Here is a 9,101-nt window from a genome sequence, read left to right as displayed (position 1 = left end):
ACTCGCAAAGAGCGACTTAGGCAAAAAAGAGCGTCTCGGTGAATCGAAAACCCGAAAGGGCGATTCAGGCAAAAGTTAGAGACATAAAAAAAAAATAATAAATAATCAATCCCGGTAAACTTAAAACCCGAAAGGGGTAGTTTACGCAAAAGTTAGGGATATATGGCAAGTAACTGTGTTCAGGGCAAACTTGATCATTCAAAATCCATAAGCGGAGTATTCATCAGCAGTAGGTCATCTTCTACAAAGCACGAATACAGCGCAACTTGGAGTGGAAGGGAGAGATAACGGTCGTCACGTTTCATCGTAGCCCTTTTCCCGAAAATTACCAATTTCCAACTTTGTAAATACTCCATGGAATCAAGCATTTGGCTGATTACCATTCCATATATAATAATTTGAGCCTTGTGCTTTTCCTTTGCAATCTAGTCTTATTCAGTTTCTTGAAATGCATTTTAAATTTTAAACAGTCATTTTCTTGAAACAAATGTTTTCACAAAATAAAAATGAATTTACTTGCAAAAATAAAGGTGAAATTTCTTCCTAAGGTTTACAAACAATAGGAAGAATGCAAACAGTTGCTCCGAGAACGGTTGAGACTCCGGGAACCAGGATTTCCCCATGAGGTCGCTTTGCGAACATCTCCCGATGACGGATCTTCACTTCAATTCATATTACTCACTTCGGACAGCGGACAACTGATAGCCAGGTATTCCCAACAGAGTTCGAACTACAAGAAGAGGACATCTTCTGATCCACAAGAATTCAAGTCGTATCTTAGGATTTTACATCCGCGACAATTCTATTCACATTCACTTTACATTTTATAATTGTCATAATATTCATGCATACATTACATCATAACTGCGTAGTCGAATTAGGCTTTTAATCATGAGAATGCCCGAGTCATGAGGGCATGAACTCAAGTTTCCCCTGCAAGTCCTGGAGAAACTTTTTCCTTCAAGACAACAACCCATGTAGAGAGATTTCCCCAAACAAGTCAACAGATGGTAGTCTCCCTCAAGGAGATAGTTTGTTCACTTTTGGAATCCCTCAACTGAGAATCTCCTGCAGAGCAACGCTCGACAGTCTTTTTCAGATAAGATAGTCTGCTTCACATTCCGGAACTCCCTACAGGTCTGGTATTTCCCCAGCAAGGTCAGGTGATGCCACTTCTTGTCAAAGAATAATCCAGAATCTCCCAGCAGATCGACAAATGATTCCCCAACAGAATCAGTGAATGGTAGTCTTCATCCAGAAGATAGTTCATGATCCCCAGCGGAGTCAACAAATGGTAGTCTTTCCCCAAGGAAAGACAGTTTGTCTGTTAAATACTCAAGAGATCGACAAATGGTAGTTTCTTCAAACAGTTTGTCCGTTTCAGGGATGTTTAGTTCCCCACAAAGTCAATAAATGGTAGTTTTCCCCTTTGGAAAACAGTTTGTTGATTCCCCAGGCACCAATCGACGAATGGCAGTTTTCGCCCCGAAAACAGTTCGTCCGCCTTAAAACAAAGTCATTAGCCCCTCAAAAAAAGCATGGGCCCATATGACAATCTTTCAAAGATGCCAGGTCAAAAGGGAAGATGGTGAAGTTTCTTTATTTACCGTCAAATGGTATCTTACCTCCAAGTGCTGGTAAGAAGTTTGATGAGGAAACAAACCTTTGAAGTTTCTTTATTTACCGTCAAATGGTATCTTACCTCCAAGTGCTGGTAAGAAGTTTGATGAGGAAACAAATCTTTGAAGTTTCTTTATTTACCGTCAAATGGTATCTTACCTCCAAGTGCTGGTAAGAAGTTTGATGAGGAAACAAACCTTTGAAGTTTCTTTATTTACCGTCAAATGGTATCTTACCTCCAAGTGCTGGTAAGAAGTTTGATGAGGAAACAAATCTTTGAAGTTTCTTTATTTACCGTCAAATGGTATCTTACCTCCAAGTGCTGGTAAGAAGTTTGATGAGGAAACAAACCTTTGAAGTTTCTTTATTTACCGTCAAATGGTATCTTACCTCCAAGTGCTGGTAAGAAGTTTGACGAGGAAACAAACCGTTGGAAATTTTCTCTTTATCTGAGATATTGTCCAAAAAACACAACTAAGACCAGTTTCGAGATATGGACATCCGAAACAAGGGGGAGGTTGTTTACCTTTTTCTAAGTATCAACACTTAGTTAAAGAAGATGGATTGCGCATCCTACATTGCCATCCATTCGCCAGAATCCACATCAAGTATTTCTACAGGAGTTTGTCTCCTCATCCCCGCCGAGTGCGACAACGGGATCAAATCATGCAAAGATTTTATCAATTACAACATCTCAGGAGCGCCCAAAATTCGGGCATTCTTTGATATTTAAGTCTCTTTTACGCAGGAGAGATCGAGATATCAATCTCTCTCCCTCCAGATAAAAGAAACTTAAATAGGGGCATCTGTCATACCCTAATTTTTGACCCCCCTGAGATGACATATCTTCAGGATTTTTCATCAGGTCAAGACGAGTACCCAGAGCAGTCATTTCTCCATCTGGTACCTAATCGAGGATGCTCAAAAGACAAGAAAGCTCAGGCAAAGGATCAATCAATACAAAGATTAATCTCTAATACAATCATGGGGCTCAAGAATTTCACTTTTCTCATCTATGATTGATTAGACATCCAGTCATATGAGTACAGGTCTACTCAAGTCACCAGATTAGGGTTTTGAGCCTATCAAGGACTGAAATCAGGGATCACATTTGGGAAACCCTAAAAAGCCCCAGAGGGTCATTCAAAGACATCAATCATCTTCAAAAAACTCATATTACAAGATCTACTGGACATCACACTTCAATTCAAAGTCTACAGTCATTATTTTCACATGGTCGACAAATTAGGGTTTTGACCTAATTCACCAAGATAGTTGACTTCTGATCAGGGCATGAATCCAAAACTCAAGACATGATTCAAGGATCTCTACTACCTCAATATAATCCATTCATATCATCCATTTGGGGAGAAGATCTTATTTCTACACAAAAGCCCAAAAATTCACTTTGTCAGGAAAAAGTCAACTGTGAAGGATCATCATTGACTTTTAAGATTTTTGATCAAAAAATGACTTTCAAGGATCAATATCATCCACATATGGATGTCAAAGTCATTTGGCCAAAGAAATTCAAAGAAATTCATCAAGGAGCAAAAAGTCGGGAATTAGGGTTTTTGAAGGCATGGTGAGATCTCAAAATTTCACCTACACAACTCAAAAAACTTCCAACATGAAAGTTGTAGATCTTGCAAAATAAAACAACATCTTACAAAGGAACTTTTTTCAAAAGATCAACCATTTATGAAGTTTTGGAGATTTTGAGGTTTAGGTCATAAACACTTAGAAATTTTTCTAAGTGTTTTAACCTAGTTTTCTTCCAACTTTGACCTCATTTTTCACAAATTTCCCAAGTGATTCTGAAGAAGACATAAACTAATGATTTGAAGTAGATGTTTAGGGCTTTCCAAATTGTGTTCAACCTTCTCCAAATTCAATTTGAGCTAGGAGTTATGCTTGTTCAAAGTTGGCCTCATGAAGTGAAATTATAGGTCATGGACACTTTTTGACTTTGCAAATTTTGTGCAAATAACCTCTCTTATGGATGCTACACGACCCATAACACATCTGAAACCATGCCATACATCCATTTTCATCATTGCATAAGGATTAGAGAAGATTCCAAAAACAAATGCATGTGATTATGTAATGATTGCATTTTTGAATTTATGACAAATTGGTGATTCATCAAAGGAATCTTCTCCCAACCAATTGGAGCTCATTTCTGCAGCAATTTGGTCCCCTAAGATCAAGCAAAATCGAGGGCTAGGGGATTGATCAAATGGAATCAAAATTCCCATCATTGCATAAGAGATATTTGCAAACTTTCTTCATGGCTAAGAAACCAAATCAACTTCACTAAGCAAGCTCACACTCTCACTCAGTACTGAACCAATTGCCTATAAATAGAGGCCTCATTCTCATTCAAAAAACACACCAAAGCAACCATATTACTTGCTTTCTCTTTCTCTCCTCTTGTTCATTGTTTTTCAAAGTTCTTTGGCAAGAAGATTCGTTTTCTTCAAACCAGAGCTTATCTTTGGGAAGTGAGCATTCTAACATCTCAAGGGAGGTCATTTGAGGTGATCCAAGCACCTGGATCACTTCTGTAAGTGGAGGAACACCATTGTTGCTCTCACTTTGGAGCATTTGCAGTTGGAGGTCCATGGAGTAATTCAGGAGGTTCTGAGCCAAGCCAATCATCCAGGCACACTCCTCAGGTCCTAGTGAAGCTAACCAGATGGCTGCAGCTCATCTGTAACTCCAAATTCAACAACCTCCATGTTCACTTGAAGCTGAAATCGAGGGAGGTCCATAGAACAATTCAGAAGGATTCAGGCTACAACAAGCATCCAGTTAGCATCATTGAGTCTCAGGGAAGCTATTGAGATCATTCATTCAAGCCCAGGTGCTCTCAATCATCCTCACGACCTCCACTTTCAGAGGTAAGTTTCTGAACTCCACCTCTCTAATTTAAGTACTCTTTGTGTTAAAGCTCGATTCTATCTTGTTCAGCATCATCAGAGGATTGAAAACCCTCTATCATTGTTCATTTATTCATCTTGTGCATCATTTAATTTTAAAATTAGGATTTATGTGTTCTTCGTGTTCATGATGAAATTCGTTAGTTACACTTAGAATAAATGAATTCTGAGCCCATAGTCATGTTCCTTGTCCAAAAACGAGTGAGATTGATGTTTACATCATGCCATTTAGTTGAGAAACCAGAGAGTTAGGAATTTGAAAATCTTTGAGCTCGAGGAAGAAGATGAACATGGCGCGCGCAAAATTTGAATCTTCTGGCTTGTTTTAAAATATATTATGTTGGATGCGTGTGAATAACAAACTGCGCGCGTAGCCCAGATGGTGGGAGTTTTGGCCAATGACTTGGAGGGCGCGAGTTCAAGCCCTCTAGGTGACAAAACCATCTTTTTATCACCTTTTCCACTTAATTTCTTCACAACTTTAACTAATTAGTTAACCTATCAAATTAACTCCTTTTTAATTCATTTTTTATGCACTTATTGATTAATATATATATTTTATAAATAATCAAAAAAAATCATAAAAATATTATTTATTTTATATGTTTTGATTAGGTTAAAAATGGTTTGTTTTAAGTATTTTAAAATATATTTCAATATATGTTTTCATTAAAGTTTCAAAACCTAATATTTCATAAGTGTTTTAGTGTTAAAAACCCTAATCATTTAGGTCTTAATTAGGTATAGATTTTGTCTGTACTTCAATTAAGTTGACTTTTGTCAAAATTCAAATTATGTTCAAACTTCAAAATAAACAGACGATCGAGGTTTTCAAACAACAGAACCCCGTATCTTTTCAACTGTTTTCATAAACAGTAAACCATTTTTTAACTGGGCCTCTAATAGAGTGTAAGTCCCAAAAAACCTTCTCTTCTTAGCTTGTTTTCAAAACTGTATTTTCAAAATCTTCTTTCTGTTTTCAAAAACATTCTTCTGGTATTTGAAGGGCATTATTCCCGGTGAAACTCTTCAGATACCTATGTGACCTTTGTCCATCTTCACTTCTTCTGTTTTCAAAAACCATTAACTGTTTATCATATACATTCAACTGTTATCAACAAAAACAATAAAAATACTGTTGAGGCTCTGTACATACTTCTTCAATGGCCTCCACTCCATCCAGGTTAGGCTTTACAAGCTTTCAATTTACAGTCTTTATTTAAATTACTGTCAAATATAAACTGTGCATATATTAGTTTAGAACTGCGTTTGAGTATAAACCTTAGGACAGTTAAACTATATATATATTATAGGAATATGACCTAGGATTGAGAATGTCTTCCCGGTGAAGGCTCTTTCCTAATTAGAGATCTGTAGTTCAAACCCCCAAGATGAATTATTCCCGGTGAAACATCTTGGCAAAAACCTTAGAATCCAAATAAATAGGACACATCCACCCAAAGAGGAATTATTCCCGGTGAAACCTCTTACCCATTTGCTTAGAGCCAAAATAAGTTCAAAACTACATAGCTTTCTCTTGTGCTATAACAAGGACCCTCGATTAGCCTCCTCTTGGGCTTTGTACAAGGACCCACAGGCTTCTTAAAAGCATTTCCAGCTTCCTCTTGAGCTTGTATACAAGGACCCATCAGGTTTCTTATAAACATAGGAACAGGTCTTTAGTCACCCTTTAGCCTACCCTGGTGAGTTTCTTCCAATTTAAACCAGACTTTAAACAAGCTAAGTTTGTCTCAATTTTGCATTGAGTACATTTTTGGAATGAGAGACCTGGACAGTCTCTGTCACCCTTATCTTCATCAATCCTCCTTAGTAGAGTCTAGGATCTATGTTTGGTCACCCTCAGCATTGAGTCAGCCTTCATCTTGGGCTTTAAACAAGAAGTCTCCACTAGATAATCTTTCTGCCAATCTTTTCATCCTTTAAATATTTAATGGAGTGCTACCTCAATCATTTCAATAAAATCCCTGGAAAGGGTTAGCTTCCACACATTCCTTCATTTTAATAAAAATCCCTGGAAAGGGTTAGCCTCCAAAGTCAATTAAAATCATTCCTTCATTTCAATAAAAACCCCTGGAAAGGGTTAGCCTCCAACATCTGTTTAAAATTAATTAATAAACAATTTCATTCTCTTAGGAGATAATTTCCCCAAAAGAGTCAAAACCCCTGGAAAGGGTCAGCCTCCAAAAACATGATAAAGTCAGTCTTTTAACAGACAAATTCACCAGCTGAGTCAAAATCCCTGGAAAGGGTTAGCTTCCAAAGAAAAACAGTCTTTTAATAAATAAAATCTCCTCAGTAGAGTCAAAACCAACAAAAACAGTTAGCCTCAACCTTGGGCTTCATACAAGGCACCAAACAATAAAACTCCCCTGTCAAGAGTCAGCCTCAACCTTGGGCATTGTACAAGGCAGATAATAGAGTCTCCCCAGTAAGTCCTTCATTACTCAGTAGCCACAACCTTGGGCTTTGTACAAGGCAGATAAACCATATTTTCATGTGTCAAAGATTCCTAACACTTAGGATCTTTTCCCCATAGAGTCATCCATACTCAATTCATTAAAAAGAGTCCGCCACAACCTTGGGCTTTGTACAAGGCAGAAAATAATGTTTTCCCTAACTAGAGTCATAGTATAAAAAACCCAATTTTTTCAGCAGTCAGCCACAACCTTGGGCTTTGTACAAGGCACACAAATAGAGTCTCCCTAAGTAGAGTCAGCCTCAATTCTGGGCTTTGTACAGAACACCAAATAAAAATCCATCAAATAGACTTTCCCTAAACAGAGTCAGCCTCAATTCTGGGCTTTGTACAGAACACAAAAATACCCTGTAATTAATCCCCAGTGGAGTCATCTCCCAGAGTCAATAATATTAATAAATCAATCAAAAAGCCTCAAGCTTGGGCCTCATACAAGCCAGCTAAAGTCAAATCTTTTATACAGTAGATAGACATAGCTTATCTCCATAGAGAGATATTTTTACTACTCTACCACATTCAAACAAACAAACATTTCATTTCAATTTTAATCAAGTCTCCCATTTAGGATTTTGAAAGGCATGAGCTGGCAGTAAAACCCAGACATGTGGTAACTTTCCCTAATTTGGATGAGCATCTTTCTTTCATTTAAGAGGCATTTGACTGGTATACTTGCACATACACAAGTAAGGTCCCCCTCTTGAATGAAATGAATTCAGTTATTCTGTCACTCCTTTAAATGTTTGTGGTAGAATAGTACAAATACCTCTCTGTAGAGATAATTTCATGTCTCTTTACTGTAAACAGAGATTTAATTCCAAGCTTCAACCTTGAGCTTCAAGCAAGGCACCAAAAAATAATTAATTTCCCTAGTTAGTTCCCCGAACTACATTAAGCTCTGACTTCCACTAGGGATATGTAGGCATGAGGTTCACAAGGAATCTCAGCGAGCTAATAAAATACCAAAATAGTCAGTTTGTCTGTCTGTCTGTCTTTTCAAATCAATTCAATTCTCTCTCCTAATACAAAGGAGAAACTTTCCCAATCATTAGCAATAAACACAAACACAATGACACAGAGAAGGTTCCTGTAGAGTACTACAGATATGTAGGGTGTTTAAACACTTCCCTATGTATAACCGACCTCCCGGACTCCAGAATTTCTAGTCTAGGTGTAAATCCCCACACTTAGCAAACTCCTAGGGTTTAGTTGAGATCTTTTTTCCCCTTTCCTACTCGTAGGACAAATAAGAAAGTTCGTGTGATATCGTAGGAAGAACTGAAATAAAATTCATCCCACCACGGGCGCATTCTCCTTCCAAATTTCGCGTGAAGGGTTTAGCGTGCCGTCCTCCCAAGTGAAACGGGGAGGTAAAAAAAACGACCACCACACCTCGTAAGCTATCGTTGCAACGGCCAATATAAGAATCACCAAGATTAATAGAAGAATGGAACTCACCAGACGAGATCGAATCCTCAGCCGAACTAGCAAAAGAGCCTCTGACATTCGCCTCCTTTGAAGAAACCTTTTTGGGAGCGATGCACGCAAAGTAAGAGGGTGTCGCACCTACTTCCTGCCCCAAATCAGCTACCTTCTTTAATTTAAAAGTCCTTTTCTTAATCTGCCGCGGAGAAGATTTTTTTGATTTGGTCAATAAGTCTCTGCAAGCCTTATCAAAGGAAATAGGCCCACCCAGCTCCTTTTGGCCCAACTCCTCTAAAACTCTAACTGGCCCATGTAACTCTATGTCCGGTCCACATACTTTAGATGGCCCCACATTAGAGAAATCTTTATCTATCGAATCCCCCACTCTACTAAAATCCTCACAAAACACATCATCATTAATTGCTTTGGACAAATCAGCCTCGGAAGAATCGCTACAAGCCCTATCAAAAGAGTAAAAAACCACCTTTTTCTCCCTAGACTGATTCTAAGACCTTTTAGGTGAAAGGATGCTACTAACACCTAGGTTTCTTTCTGCAACAGAGAAGCTAGCATCACCCATCCCATCACTGCTTCCAGACTTCGAAGGGTCAAACTCCGCC

This window comes from Vicia villosa, linkage group LG6, assembly GCF_029867415.1.
Source record: "Vicia villosa cultivar HV-30 ecotype Madison, WI linkage group LG6, Vvil1.0, whole genome shotgun sequence".
NCBI lineage: Eukaryota > Viridiplantae > Streptophyta > Magnoliopsida > Fabales > Fabaceae > Vicia > Vicia villosa.
This window is presented reverse-complemented; position numbering follows the sequence as displayed.